Below are 16,881 nucleotides of genomic sequence, written 5' to 3'. Positions count from 1 at the left end.
TGCCAACAGCAAGATGATTTGGATATTATGCTTTCCAAGGACTTTAGGAGTAAAAGGAGTAGGTAAATAAAAATAGCTGAAGCTTTAAACCAACATCTAAGAAGTATTGTCTAGTTCAAATGACTTACTTTATTTTTTCATTTTTGTGTGTAACTTAAAATTTCATTTTTAACTGTGAGCTGAGAAGACTTGGGGATGAGGGGAAATGGCATATCTATATGGTGAGACCTACCACCTAAATATTCCAAACATGGTTTCTGGCCTGAACTGGAAAGAAGATGCCTTTACTTTTGTGGGGGTCACCATCTCCAGTCCAGTCCTAGCTCCCCTTTTCTCAACACAAACATATGCTTCCCTTAAAATGACTTCTTTTTTCCTGTCCTGGTGTTATGCAAGACTGCTTATTTTGGCAACGGACACAAAATAAGAAGAGCCACCCTGTGCTCTCCAGTCCAAAGGGCGGGGTTTCCCAAGAAAAGCAAAGCTGTGCCGTTGTGTTTCCCGTCTGTGGTGCTGAAGAGCAAGCTGCATTCCTCCGCCCAGGCATGCGGTGCAGAGCAGGGGCTGCTCCAAAAGTGCCCATTAGCACTGTGGCTGGAGGTGTGGGCAGGTATGATAGGGAAAGGTTTAACAATCACTTAGTGAGCAATTGCCAAACATACACACATGTGGGCGCGCGCGCACACACACACACACACACACACACACGGTGAGGCAGTTAAGTAGATTGAATTGTGGGGGGAAACATGCATTCAAATACAAAATTAGAGGAGAGAATATATCTTATTTCAGGGATAGTCCAGGGACGGTCAAACACTTGGATTGAGAAGGCCAACCTAAAGTTCATTTCTAGCTAAATTCCTCCCTAAAAAGGCCATAAGGGGTTTATCTGTCCTGAATTCCAAGTGATGAGAACGCTTATCTGTACCAATGTGTGTTCTCTGGTCTAGCAAGATTTCTAAGGTAGAACTGGGTCATGGTAGTGGGGAGGGGGGAAGCATTCAGGAACTAGAGGAATGATGTATATGTGTTAAGAACAGTAGTAGGAGTAGCAATATCACGAGGGTAGGAGGATGGCCCGGGAGGGGGGAGGGGGAGAAACGGGGAACCCATCACGAGGTTAGATGTATAACTCCCCCCACCCTGAAGGGGACAAATAACAGAAATGTGGGTGAAGGGAGACAACAGACAGTGTACAATATGAAATAATAATAGCAATATATACTTGATCAAGTATGAGGGGGTGGGGGAGTGAGGGGAAGAAAGAGCTGCTTATACCAATGGCTCAAGTAGAAAATGTTTTGGGAATGGTGATGTCAACTTATGTACAAATATGCTTGATATAATTAATGTATGGAATGTTATAAGAGTTGTAAGAGGCACCAATAAAGTGATTTAAAAAGAGAAAAAAAAGATTTTAAATATTGAAAATCAATTAAAATGTGCAAAGGGAAAAAAAAGGCCATAAGACTGAGGTGCAAAGGTTAAAAATTAAGGAGGGGCTAGCAGGCTTCTAGAAGGGAAACAGAGAGAGGCTTATATATCAGATATTGGTTTCAACGAGGAAGGGCCATGCCAAAATTAGGTGAGCACTCACGTAATTGATCACTGCTCTTCTACAGATGGAGAGCGGGGACTGAGGCGTCCCGCTTGGAACACTGTGTGGCTGGACCCATGACACATACAGCAAGTCCCAAGTGCCAACATTCTGATGCAGCCAAGCAAACGTGGCTGTTGCTGCTGGGTGAAAGGGCCGTTCCCATCACCCACCCTCCCCACCGAGCAAAGGACCATGGTAAACATCTGCTCGTCGGGACCACAGAAAAGGTGGCTGCTTTCATTCAAGGTCATTTTAAAGGAATAAAGTTAATAAAACAATATGAGTAATAGTATCTAACCTTCCAATAAGTTGGCTTGCTTCTACTTACGGACTCATTCATTAACCCTATAACACCAAGCGCGATGTTTTGGTAACATTTAATTAAAACGTGTCTGGTACAGAAATGATGAAGCTTTTGGAGCTGACAATGATGTCAGTGAAATCGTCGCACCTTACTAGTACAGATGCACACCACTAGCCACACATTTTAGCGGCAAAATGCTTGACTAGTGGCACATGTTTTGACCGATTGTGCGTTTGAGGTTAAGTGGTCGTTGGCGTTCATTTCATTTTACAATAATTTCCTATCTAGTGAAGTTTTAGTGTTGACATTTTTTGTATATGTTCATAAAACTGTTTTTATGTCCAAGGTGCAATACTCATAAAACATTATATTTATTATATATTTCCGCTTTTTCAAAGCATAATGACTTCGTTATGTTCGTCTTTTGAATCGACGGTGACAAAAATTACCACAGCATGGATTATGATTTGTTTTATGGAAAACTGAAAATTTATGACCTAGATGGAAGCGGTGCAGATTCACACAAGGAACCAGGTGATAATATGGATGAAATTGGTAAATAAAATGTGTATTATATTGAAAAATTTTGATTTTACAATATAAAATTTTAATTATATTGCTATTAAAACTATTTTGATAACAATATTTTCCCCATGATAGGAAGTGAATATGCACACCTGATTATTCTGATTTGGATGAATTAGAAGACCTCATAGTTAGTAATGATAATACTAGTGAGTTAGAAACTTCAGTTGTTGAAGTTGAAGAATCAATTCCAATAACTACAAGTTCAAAGCCATCTACATCAAGAAATCGAAGAATTCCTATTTGGTGGCACATTTCTGGAGACGGTACAGTTAGACCTACGCCTGAATGTTGAGGACAAATAGATTCTTCTGGGGTAGTAAAACGTCCTGTTGAATATTTTAGACATTTTTTTTCTTGAAGGATATCATTACTCATATTGTTGACCAATCAGATCTTCATGCAATCCAGCAAAATCCCAATTATCCTCTTACACTGAGATGCCAGGAACTTGAGCAATTTTTGTTTACACTGCTTGATTTGATAGACTCGCTAATTGCGCTGTATGGAATTCACATCAGATCAAAAATATTATCACAAATTGTTTTTTTTTCATTTTATACATGTGACTGTTGGAACTCTTGGCTACTTTATCGTAGAGATTGTGAGAGCCTTCAGTTACAAAAAAAAAAAAAAAATCCAAAGTCTGCAAGAGTTCAAAATGAGCATCGCCGAAGCTCTTCTTCTTGAAGGAAAAAGTAATAGACAAACAAAAAGAGGCAGACCTTCTGCTAGCTTTACTGATGTTGAGTTTGCTAACAAAAAGAGAAGAGGTCCTGCCACCAAAAGTATCCCTGGAAGAGATACCCGTTTGGATGGTCTTCACCATGACCCTGAGGTCACAAACAGAGGAAGATGCAAACATGTCAATTGCAAGAGTGCACCAGTATTTTTCTGCAGCAAATGCAAAGTTCATCTTTGTATCACAAAGAAAAAAATTGTTTTGTTCAATTTCACACTAACTAAAATTATAAATAAATGTATTATATTTTATAAATAAATTTTCAGTTTTTAAATTTAATAATAAAATAAGATTAAGAAAAATATAGAAATGAAGGTGAATTTTTTATTCTTATAAATCCTTGAATGAATGTGACAATTTGGTTACATTAAAAACATTGCAAATTTTATATTATTTTAATATATTTTGGTTGTTATATATATTGATAACTATGAAAGTAAAGAATAAAAACAAAAACAATATTTTTCCTGAAATTAAAAATTCTGGCGTTATAGGGGTATTTTGATCCAGAGAGCTTGCCGGCATTGCCATGAAAACTTCTTGGGGACCGTTGATGTGTGATAAGAAAGTTTCTGTCTCTTCAATCTGGTGCTCGAACATGTGAATGCAACATACTGGGCATGAAGAGGTCTGAGGGGCTGGCCCCAATCCCAACTACATGGACAACCCCTCCCCTCCCCCCAGAAGAATTCACTTTAGAGGACAGCACTGAAGCTATAGCTCAGGGAGAGGGACATGTCTGATCAGAGCACACGGGAGCAAATGAAGGGGGAGGAAGAGAGAGTGGAGCACATCCTGGCCCACCAAGACTTGAGGACAATATTCCTGCTCAGAGCAGACACTATGAGACAAGATGTCCCTCACTGACCCATAGTCCTATGGGGAACAACATTGGAAATACAGAGTGGGAATTGTGCCCGATCTGACCCCACCACACCAAGGTGAAACACTATGGGCGTGCGACAGAACAGCAAGGGGAGTAGAGCAAGGAAGCCCCAGGGAATACGAAAAATAGACTTTGGGGTCAGGGCATGGCACCCCATCAGACTCAACTGGAAAACACTCCTAAAGGTCAACAAACAGACCTCAAACTATTTACAGGTTTTTTTGTTGTTGTTATGTTTTTTTATTTTGTTGCTTTGTTTTGCTGTCTTATTTTTGTGCATATTATTATCTCTGGATGTCTATCTAGATAAGATAGGCAGGATAAACAATCTGGAGGAGAAAATGTTGGGACTGATGGTTTGGGTGGTAGTGGTGGGGATATGGGAGATTGGAGGCAGGGTAAAGGAAGTGGGTGTTAAATCCAGGGACAAGGGAACAGCAAGTGATCTAAGATCGATGGCCAGGAGGGTGTAGGAGGCCTGGTAGGGCTTGATCAAGGGCAATGTAACCAAGAGGAGTTACTAAAACCAAAATAAAGTCTGAACTTGATAGTGGGACAAGAGGAAAGTAAAAGGAAATAAATGAAAAAACTAGGAGGCAAAGGGCATTTATAGAGGTCTAAATACAGGCATGTACATTTGTAAATATAATTATATGTGACGATGGGAAAATAGATCTATGTGCATCTATGTATAGGTTTTGTATTAAGGTAGCAGATGGGCACTGCGCCTCGACTCAAATACTCCCTCAATGCAAGAACACTTTGTTCTATTAAACCAGCATTCCATGATGCTCACCATCCATACCTGATCACTGAAGACAAAACGGGTGCATAAGCAAATGTGGTGAAGAAAGCTGATGGTTCCCAGCTATCAAAAGACATAGCATCTGGGGTCTTAAAGACTTGAAGATAAACAAGCGGCCATCTAGCTGAGAAGCAACAAAGCCCACATGGAAGTAACACATCAGCCTGTGTGATCATGAGGTATCAATAGGATCAGGTAGCAGGCATCAAAGACCCAGAACGAAAAATTGTTTCATTGTGAATGAGGGGGAGTGCGGAGTGGAGACCCAAAGCCCATTTATAGGCAATTGGACATCCCTTATAGAAGGGTCATGAGGAGGAGACAAGCCAGTCAGGGTGCAGTGTAGCACCAATGAAACATACAACCTTCCTGTAGTTCTTTAATATTTCCTCCCCCACCCCACTCCCCACTATCATGATCCCAATTCTACCTTACAAATTCAGCTAGACAAGAGGATGTACATGGGTACAGATAAGACTTGGAAACACAGGAAATCCAGGACAGATAAACACCTCAGGATCAATATTGATAGTAGCCATACAGGACGGTAAGGGTCAGCTGGGGGGAAGAAAGGGGGACTCAATCACAATGATCTACATATAAACTCCTCCCAGAGGGATGGACCACAGAAAAGTGGGTGAAGGGAGACATCTCAGTGTAAGACATGAAAAAAAATTATAAATTATCAAGGGTTCATGAGGGACTAAGGATGGGGGAGGGAGGGGGAAAATGAGAAGCTGAGACCAAGAGCTCAAGTAGGAAGAAAATGCTTTGAAAACGATGATGGCAACAAATCTACAAATGTGCTTGACACATTGGATGTATGTATGGATTGTGATCAGAGTTGTGCAAGCTCGCAATAAAATTATTTTTTAAAAAAAGAAAAGAAAGTTTCTGTCTCAACTGGTACTTGCAAATATAACTAGATTTCACTTTCTACCTCATTCCTTAGGCAGTTATTTTTTGGAGAGTTCTCTTCCTCTATTGGCAAGACTTCACCATAACATATGGATGTATTATTTAGGTACAAAAGTCACACTTAAAAAATAAAAAATAATGTTGAATTGGATTATCGGTTTGACCTCACATATAAAAGTCTGAACTACATCTCTCAGTCAAATTACCTCTTCGGAAATGATAAGAAATAATACAAACCAAAGTGGCTGGAGTTTTGTTTTTAATTCCTTATTTGTTTCTTTCTTTAGCAAGGACTAGGGAAGAAAGGAAACTAGAAAGAACCAGAATTAAGGTTGTCATTCCAATTCAGCAAATTAGAGCTCAGACACCTGCTACCTTTATACAACCAGCCATAAACTCCTCTAAAAGGAGAACCCCCTTTGATTGTGGTGAAATGTTGCTAATAAATAGAAAATAATCGGACTCCTAAAACCCAATTTCCACTCTGAGTTAAGCAAACTTCAACAAATAGAAAAGTCTCCTAGATTCAGGAAAGCCACTAATGCATAAACCAGATGCTGTCAGTGAATACAGGTAAGGAAATATGGGTTATGATTTCTGACCTGTGATCATGCCATTGTAATTCACCAAGATGATACTATGTTTGTTCACAGCGCCTGGTAATGCAAATCCTTTGTGCTTGGCTAGTAACTGAAAGTTATATGGTCAAACACACCTGGTGGCACCACGAAAGAAACTCCTGATGCTCTGTGTCTCTAAGGGTTATAGCCAAGAAAAGGCCCAATTCTACTCTCCGCCATGTGAGGTCACTGTGAGTGAGAATTAACTCAACAGCACAATACAGTAACATTCCTTGGATGTAAAAGAATATTGGCTCTCCTTTGGTCTCATTGGAATGTCACAGCGTTTGGACCAGATGACTTCTAGGAGCAATTTAGAAGCCTGGAGTTAGGGAGTGACAAAGTGCAGGTATTTGAACTTGTTCACCAGTCTCCAATAAACACCCATTAAATACTTTGTGTTCTGGTAGGAGTCCAGATGGCATTGTCCAGTAAGCACTGGACTACTGGTCAGCGGTTCAAACACACCAGCATCTCCATGGGAGACACATGAAGCTATATGCTCCAAAAAATTTTCAGAACCTCAGAAAGTCTGTGCAGGACCAATATGAGTTGGAATGATACAGTAGCGGTGAGTTTGCTTTTTGGTTTTCAGTGTCCAGGAGGAACTGTGGGATAAGCACTGGTCTGCAACCAGGTTGGTGGTTCAAATGCACCAGGCTCTCTGTGGGAGAAAGATGAGGCAGTCAGCTTTTGTAAAAAATTTACAGTCTTGGAAACCCCATATAGGGCTATGAGCCCAAATCAACTTGTTGGCAGTGGGTCTGGCTTGGGAATGTGCCCGGCACTGTGTTCTCTATATGTACTTGCCACGGTAGTGGGTTGAGGAGCAAGGGCTAGCGGATGGAATTTTGAGAGGTAATGACACAAATCTCAGGGTCCGCTGAATCTGGAAGATCATTTGTGTGCTTGTTTGTTGGTTGGTTTTCCACAAGGTTGAGGAATATGTTTTTGGAAAGGAAAGGAGAAAGAGAAGAAAGAAGGAGTAAACAGGAACATTTTTGATATTGCATTCCTTAAATAATGATGAACCATTAGACAGGAAAATGAAGGGACGAGAGAGGCCCAATCTTATTTAATAACTGTCAATGCCTTCAGCTGTGAAGGGGAGTCTGCCTTAATGTAACCCACTACTTACCCCCAACCGAGTCAAGCTCCATCTCTGCAAGGAAGGCCAGTATCAGAGGCCACTGTGGTCAGAATGGGAATATAACTATGTACTGCCGTGCGAGATTCTGCTTCAATAAAAACTCAATGCATCCGTCATATTTGTGTAATGGGGGGATTAAATCAGCTATAATTTTCAAGCTTAAAATAAAATTCCAAGCTTTTAAGTATATTCCTAGTGCAAGATAATGTGACAAATGTCATAATAAAAAAATAACACCGTGGGAGGAAATAATTCTTTATCCTTTTTAAAATTTTTCTTAGGAAATGCATCATTTTCACCTAATGCATTTCCACATACTTATCCACAAATGTAAATTTGTTTTGATAAAATGAGGAGCCTTTTAATCCAAATTGCACAGTGATGCTTCCACACTGATCTGTTATAACTTAGTAATCAGAGTTAACAGACTGCCTAATTAACCAAGTCATCAGCTGCCAAGATCCAAATATGGGATGAATTGTGGGCCAAGGAGAAAATATGATGGACATGGAATTATTAATTCAAGGAAACATTAAAAGCATGTGGAGTTAAAGTTCTTTGCAAAATCTCACCATATTTAATATTTTTAATTGCTATAAGTAACAAGGGTGGGGGGAGGAGCTTACACCCAGGCTCTATGGATAGAAGAATTCAAACTTAACTAGTCATATTGATAAAACTAAATTGATCATTTAGGTCTTGAATCCCTCAGGTAAAAATCCTGTGTGCCCTATCACAGTAACCGGGCATGGGCACCATGGTCAAGTGCTTTGCTCTGCTGTGAAAGGAAAGGTTGGCAGTTCAAGCCCACCCAGCAGCACTGTAGGCGAAAGGCCTAGTAATCTGCTCCCAGGAAGATGACAACCGAAGAAAGCAGATGGGCAGATCTACTCATCACATGGGATTACTTTGAGTTGAAATTGACTGACAGCACACAACGATATAGTAAGCAACAACCACTGGTCACCAGCCGTCTTGTAGTTTATCCCTGTACTATCCTTGGGGCTTCTGGCTACTTTCTACATCGAAGTATATTGAAATCAAAATCTTTGCTTAGCGCCTAGAACAGTGACAGTGGATAGACAGAAGAATGGTAAGCAATAAATTAACTCCAGAATCACAGAAGACAGAGGCTGGGTAATCTTTCTAAGGCATAGCCTAATAATGTAGATGTCCGTCCAAGTATTAGGAGCACAACATCAATAAGGGAAAAATCTCAGAAATGAGATTCAATCGTGGGTAGCTTACACTATGGCATATCTAAAGACTCCTTCTAACCCAGTAATTCTATATATTTACCATGCATTACCATACTCGATACACAGACACAGCATGCCATTCCACTCCAGAATCCTGGCCCCTTCTACAACCAGCAGTCCTTTAGGTCACTCTTTATTATTTTGTGTAGGATGGGCACTATCTGCCAATTTAGAGAAGGGCATGTGACCCACATCAGGGTATGCACATCACCCCAACCATGCTGTGTATTTAAGGGCTGAGTGAATGGTTAAAAAGATTCCAATGAGGTGACAAGGGTTAAAGCCTCAAGAAGAGCAGATTCCTTTCTGCTGTAGAGGTTTCATGGACCCGTGACTTGTTGTCTTGTCACAACTAGGGGAAAAGCTACAGGGTAAGCGGATCCAACACAGCCAAGCACGGCTAAAAGAGAGAGACCAAGATTTAAGAACGTGACTTGAATTCTGCAACCCCAGTTCCAGGGGTCTCCAGAGCTAGCTACTGCACAACTGTTCAACTGTTCTACTTAAGCCAGTCACTTGAAGAGAGTAAAAACATTATTTTAAGGCACATGTACACTAAGAATGGTTGAGTCTTTGTACTAAAAATGAGGTATCGATCTTTCTTAAATCAAACTGCTTATCTGCAGTCCCTTGTAACTGGTATATAGATATATCTCCAAGATCAATACTTTACTAATATTTGGAGGCCAAAGTCCTTGGAATATAGCCTATGAATCTGTAATCCTATTGACCAAGTATCTATAGGCTTCCAACTTTGATGGCCAGAATTACCTCTAAGTAACTCAGATATCCAGTCTGGTAAACAGGAAGCTTCCAGATGAATGAATCCCCAAACAATCTAGACCTGCTTGCTTGGAAACACCCAAGGCACTGCACTGTTGCTTTGGGACGGAGACCTTCTCATAGACCACACATTTTGACACAGGTGATTGAGTGGAACAAATCAATTGTTGAATGGTCAGAGGCTAATATGAAATTAAACGAGAGCAGCAGAGATGAGATTAACTGGAATAATGTACCAGAGAAAAATGAATCAGAGATCTAGAGAAAATGTCTGTAAAAAACACTTCCAACTGGAGATATAAGAATGCCAATTAAGAGGTTGTCCTTGTTCCTCAATCATATTGGGACATCCTTTCACTTCCACGGCTCTCACTTTAGAAGAAAGAGCTACAGCATTTGAAACACCAAACTGGCCCCCATAGATGGCATCAAAGGGTAAAGGCATTCCGGGGCCCCAGAGTTAAAAATACATGCCAAAGCAAAGTAACATTTACATACTGCCACCTGGCCCACAAAAACCCTTACAAAGGGCAGATTACACTACATGATGAAGCAAAAGTGCCTGAGCTCACATGGCAATTCTGTTCTTTTAAAGCTGAGAGGTATGGACAAGTCACATAACCTCAGTTTCCACATCTGTCAAGTGGAGTTTGAACTTAGTACACAATCTAGATTAGTAGAATTCTAAGAATTGGGTTTTCCGTGAGATCTGAGCATTTTCCTCCCATCTCTCACTACCTGCTCAAAGGAGAAGGAGATTCTGCACTGGAGGTTACGGGGACAGCATGGAATGTAAGTTCTTCTGGGCATATTCACCTGATACCCCCTAGCAGGCCTACACATGCTTTGTGCTAGGATTCGATTTTCCCACCCAACTGCCATCTGCAGGAACAGTACCAGGAGCAAGTGAGTGGGTTTGTCTGCCTGTTGGTAAATTCTTTGGGACAATTATGGAGAAAGCATAAGCTTGAACTCTGCTCATCCAAAACCCAAGGTTTGCTGAAAGCCAGCGGAAACTGGTATGGAGAAACTCACCCCCCACCCCCACCCCCAGTGCATCTTAACCTGAGTCACTGGCATTTAAAGGCTGCTTCATGGAACTGGTCCCAGAGAACACAGCAACGTCTCAAAATGTCAAAGCGAGCCCCATCAGAAAGATCCTGCTGTTCCCCCTCGGATACTCATGCATCTGGGTGCTGAGCACCGGCAGGAGGCAGTTCGGCTGGGCTGTCAGGCTTCCCATGTAAACGGCACTAGGCAAGTCTCGTATTACAAGAATCTGTTTCCTCTTCCACGGATTATTATCTTAGGTTCTGAAATGGTATTTAGACATAGTGGTGTTATATATTTTCAGGTGCCAAGAAGGCTGGGTCTCAGCCACTCTAAAGGCTGTTGAGAGTTTAACAAAAGTTTATTTATTTTTTTTCCTGAACTGTTAGCTTTGCTTACCTGAAACTCTCTGAATTTTATCTTTAAAAGAATGTTAGAAACCAAACTTGATACTTTATCTGCTAAGGAATAGATCAGTGATATTCACACTTTTTTAGCATGCGAGCTACTTATAAAATGATCAAGTCAAAATGATCTACCAACTATAAAAATGCAAAACATATTTATTTATTACATTTATTCCTGGATGCATTGATAATTCTTTATATGTAAAATGTATGCTTATGTACCTTGCATAACAGAAAGAGTCCTTAGTGCATAAACACAACACACTATGTACATTTTTTATCATTACCTGAGTTTACTCTGATGACTTGCACTGAATGGAATGAGCCAGGGATGCATAGTCTGGACAGTAGCTGCTGACAACCAGTTTCAAGCACACTTCCAAATGATCATCTGTCATGGTACGGTACTTGGACTTAAAGGATCTTTATAATGGAAAAGGCTGACTAATATAAATAAGTAGAGCCAAATAATTCAGTCAAGGAGGTAGCACATTTTCTCATGTTTAGGTACTATCCCTCTGAGAGTACGTTCCGGAACTGTTCATGTGCTCTGGACTTTAGCTGAATGTTGGCTTGTATGAAAGTGATACGTTTTGTCTTCCTACTTGGTCTAGCTGCCCCACTCATTTTAATACCCTTTCTTACATTTAAGAGGAAAAAACCAAGCTCTAAATTGGCGATAACTTAGCTAGACAGTTTTGCTGCACTTAGTACAGTTGTTTGCACAAGCATTTGACAGCTAAGATTGCATCTGATTGGCTGCGCTGAATATCATTTAAGTGGCGGGATTGATGATAGGCTTATATCTATTTTTTTAATGCCATGTGATCTACCCACACTACATTTGTGATTGACTAGTAGATAAATCAAACCCACTGCCATCAAGTCGATTCTGACTTACAGTGACCCTGTAGGACAGGGTGCAACTGCCCCAGTAATTCTTGATGGGAGTAGAAAGCCCTCTCTTCCTTCCATGGAGTTGCTGGTGGTTGGTTTTGAACTGCTGACTTTGCAATTAGTAGCCCAACATGTAACGCACTATGCCACACCAATCATACATCTCTTAGATAACCTTACTTATTCTTTAAATCATGAAAATAAGGCTCTTACTTCATAAACTTCCTTCTTTTATGCCAAAAACATTATGTGATGAAGGGAGAGGCAAGCCCTTCTCTGGGTATCCTCTTTCCACATCACATAATCACAATTAACAACACATGTCACCCACAGATCTCAAGAAATAGTGATAGGGACAATAATAGATCATTATGAGGTTGGTAGGGAAAAAAGGATTCACAAAGCAAGATATTTATATCCACACTCCTTTCAGTCTACATAAACATGGGTTTCTTCAAAAGCATGTTGATTTTCTGGACAGGTACATTAAGTATGTACTAGCAGAATACTTAAGGTACTGTTGATTTTGAGACAGGTGATCCAGCTAGCTCTAACTGCATGGCAAGATCTATGCCCAACAAGGTGGCTGAGGATCAGTGCCATCCCCAAGCCCTGCATTTCCTGGGTTTTGTGGATATGAGTCAGGCTTCCAACATGGAACCGAAGTGGCGGTGTTTGAGATTTATAACTTATATTATCTGTGACAGATCATAAACACCCAACAGTCAACATGTCAACAGCAAATATAAAACAGACCATTCCCCCTACCAGTTCATTTTGTACTTCTTAGTTTTAAAGTTAATGTCATGCATGACACACAAGCAAAAACATGAGGGAATCAAGACTCTTGAAAGTAAAGCTGGTGAGAGAGCACAATATAAGCTTAGCCAGCCCAGTTCCCAAAGCCCTCTGCTGAGCATTCTAAACCAGCAGCTCTGTAACACCGCTCCAGACCCTGCACTTTCTGCACAGCATCTCATGTCATCCCAGAAATAACATGGTGAATGAGGTGCATGCTGTCATTCCTACCTGGGAAAGGTTAACTGAAGACCAGGGAGATGTAATCATAAATCCATGAATGACGTTACTGGGACTGAGCACACACGCTTTATTAACATACAGACCCACAATAGGCTCCAGGCCCAAATGGAAAATGAGTTTGTCTTCAAGGGGAAGACAATGTATAATCCTTACTGAATGAGGATTTTTCTGCAGTAGAAACCCTTCCTGAGAAGGGTCAAGGCGGGCATCCCTACCAGCCCTACCACAAAGTGACGTGTAAAGTTTTATTTCTCTTCCTCCTCAACTAATTTTCTACCCCAAAACTCACCACTACCAAGTCGATTTCCACTGAGAGCAACCCTATAGGCCAGAGGAGAGCCCCTATGGGTTTTTGAGACTGCAACTTTTTTCTTTTAACTTAAAGATCATTTTATTGGAACCTCTTACAGCTCTTATAACAATCTATACATCAACTGTATCAAGCATATTTATACATATATTGCCATCATTATTTTCTAAACATTTACTTTCTACTGAGTCCTTGGGACTGTAACTTTTTACCGCAGTGAGTAGAAAGCCTCGTCTTTCTCTGTAGGAGTCAGTGGTGGTTTTGAACTGCTGACCTTGTAGTTAATACTCAATGCCTAACCCTCAACTCCACCAAGGTTCTTGTAACTACACATTAAATAGCATGTAAATGGAGGAATTCTCCACACATACTTCTGATTGGTTTGACAAATATTGTGTCTACTATGCGCTGGAGTTGTTAGTCACCAGAGAGCTGTCTCTCACTCATGGTGACCGCATGCATAAAAGAACAAGGTACCCAGTCCTGAGAAATCTTCACGCTCTCTGGTATGTTGGAACCCATTGTTGTGGCTTGATCCCTGTCTCTGAGTGTCTGGGCACAACTAAACCATGGGGAGATCATGCTGATCAAGGCAGATCTAACTGCTGCTTGCTGCCTGGTAAACAGATTGTGTGGGACTTCTAAAAGTCATGGAAAAGTCTCATATCTTTCAGCTTCATCGTTCCCATGAATTCCTAGAAGCCCATTCCTCTATATAAAACACCCACCACTGTATAATGCAACAAACCAAAGGCTTAGGTGGAGAACAGCAAAAAGGAGTAGTCTGCATCACTCTGGTGGCCAGCCCCAGCCCCTCCGAGGAGCTGCTCTTTGAGTGAGCACTGAGGGTGCGGAGGGGCTGGGGCTGTGAAGAGGACCAGCTCTTCACCAGGACCACAGATACCAAAGACTCGACGGCATCTATGTGAGGCAGCAGCGTTTACTTGAAACACTTGAAATGCCATCGCAAAACCCCAACAGGGCCCAGACTTCTTAGACCAAGAACAACCCTCCAGATGGAACCAAAATCTGTAAGAAGCAGGTTCGTGAAAGGTTTAAGTTCCAAAGTCATTAGCTCAGGGTTCTGGGATCTGAATCAAGGGAATCCCTACAAACATCTATTGCATGGAGGCCATGACTCTTCTGCTCGCTTGCAAGAGTGCTCCGAGAAGGTCATGGCCATGTGGCCGCAATGCTTCTCAGTCTTCTGACACTTCTCTAACGGGGCCATCCCTGAGCACTGCAGCACTCTTGGCTGCAGTCACTCCGCAGCTCTCTATGAGCAGATGGCACTGCTCTGTGAAGGCCATTCCCTAGGAGATCAGACCCACGGAGCTAAGTCAGCATGGGGGCAGGGGCAGGTGATTTAGCAGGGAAGGATCCACTTTAGGGGGCATCAACCTGCACAAGAACAACCCTACAGAGTTTCAGATTATCAGCAGCAGCACCAACTGGAAAACAGTTTGTGAATTCTGCTTGGTAGGCAGGCCTGTTGTCTGAGTAAGGAAAGAAAAAAAAAAGGAATTAAAAAGCAACTCTGCCTCTTGGGGGAACTTGCCAAAATGGGGCCCAGTGATGTGAGATCTGCATAGAGCTGTCCAGCATGGCATGTGGCTGCAGGTATCCTTGAAGATGGACTTCAATTTACCAAGGGAAAGACAGCTGGTTTTGACAAAAGACTTTGTTGACCAGCAAAACAGTGAAGGTGTTAACTATCTCAGTGAACAACAAGCCAACTACTGGATGGTCAAACTCCCTGGAGACAGAGGCTTGCCGCATCACTGGAGGTCCCCAACGCCATGCAGAGATTGAATGTGTGCTGTCCTCGAGTCCCTGGGAGGGAGGGACATTTATGCATTTAGCTGCTAACTGGAAGGTGGGCGTGTCAAGTCTACCTGGCACAGCTGAAATCCCATCCAGTAAACATCTGTTCAATCTGACAGGCATGGGGTTGCCATGAGTTGGAGTTGACTCGATAGCCTTGGGTCTTAGGATTTGGGCTAAGCTCCTTACAAGAGTCATCTCATCCAAGGAATTAAGACTCTCGTAATGTACACACCCTGAACTGGGAAGGCTAAGGAATTTTTCCAGAATTCTTCAGTCTCTAAGTGGGAAAGGTGGCATTTGAATAAAAATTGGTCTTTCAAAATACCCTCTGCCCACACGTTTATCCTAGAGACCTTTGAAACAAACGGTTGCGCTTCCTAGCACCCACCACAGGCTGGACGGGGCAGACAATAGATGGTGAAACACTGGTTCGATTCCCCTGCTATGAGTTGAAATCTGTACAAGAATAACCTACAGATGAATTGGGAATCAACAAACTGGGCAGGGTTGGCTCATGTATGGCCCTTTCCCTTCCCTTCTTTTGTCTTGTCTCTCTCAGGTAAGCTGTTTCTAGTCTAGAGTTTATCTAGGACACCATACTGCCCAAGACTTAGGCTGCATTTCTCAGGTAGATAGCTCCATAAACTTAAGTCAAACTCACTTCTATTACATTGACTGACTCATCGTGACACTACGGGACAGAAACCCTGGTGGGTCTCTGAGGCTGTCTTTATGGGAGTAGAAAGCTCATCTTTCTCTCAGATGTAGAGCTAGCGGTGGCTAATAGGAATAAGTAGAAGTCAGCTACTGAAAGAGGCTCCAGGAACGCTCTTTAACAGCACCGGTTTCCACTAGGAATTATTTTATTTTCTGTCTCTTCCAGGCAGAATATAATGGCAATGGCTAGGGAGCCAGCACGGGAACTGACAGAGCAGTACATAGAAGACACTGACCAACTGTGAACTGCTGTCTTCCAGAGGAGTTGTATAAGAGAGAACGAGGAATTCGATACATTTTTCAGTATTTGTAGTTAGATCTCAAGTACCAATGAACACCTCTTAACTGAGAGAAGGCTGCGCAAATGGGTCTGAAGACACTACACTGATGCTTTGTGTAAGTACAAAGAAACCAGAAAATTCATGGATTAGAATCCTGATTGCCCTTCCCTTCTCAAAGCGGTTTGTTTAAGTATGACTTTCCTTCTTAATTAGTGCTGCGTGTCCACAGAAGCGTATTTGCTGAGCCTGTCTCTATGTTTTGACATGCAAGACTTGTGAAATTCAAACATTTTAGTAGACATTCAAAGCCATGTTATTTATTAAGGTCTATATTAAAGGTGGAAGATCTTAGAGCCTTCTCAGATTCTGATGATTAAAAGAAATTTAATCATTATTCATTAGTATTTGATCTTTAGTCTGCCATAATCTACCCCTATATCCCTTCGTCCACTTTTGATACTAAAAAGACACTTAAACAGCTTGTCTCTCAGCTTCGAAAGAGAAGGAACGTCCAGAAAAGCCACATTACTCAGGAAACATAAACACACCCCAATACTCATTTAGCTCATGAAAGCCTAATGTGATTAAAAAGGTGACGATGTAAGATGTGCTCTGCAAGGTGACCAGAAGGACTGTACCGAGCCATCCACAGCTGGAAGGGGTGCTGTAATTGTCAAAATGCTTTCACAGATACACTAC

The 16,881-nt window shown here is 41.5% G+C and overlaps 1 protein-coding gene across 4 annotated transcripts in view; it reads right to left on the bottom strand.

Annotated features, from left to right (window-relative positions):
* Positions 1-16,881, bottom strand: part of FOXP1 (forkhead box P1) — a 730,731-nt gene that overhangs the window by 426,001 nt on the left and 287,849 nt on the right. The window lies entirely within an intron of this gene.

This window comes from Tenrec ecaudatus, chromosome 5 (genome assembly GCF_050624435.1).
Source record: "Tenrec ecaudatus isolate mTenEca1 chromosome 5, mTenEca1.hap1, whole genome shotgun sequence".
Lineage (NCBI taxonomy): Eukaryota > Metazoa > Chordata > Mammalia > Afrosoricida > Tenrecidae > Tenrec > Tenrec ecaudatus.
This window is presented reverse-complemented; position numbering and strand designations above follow the sequence as displayed.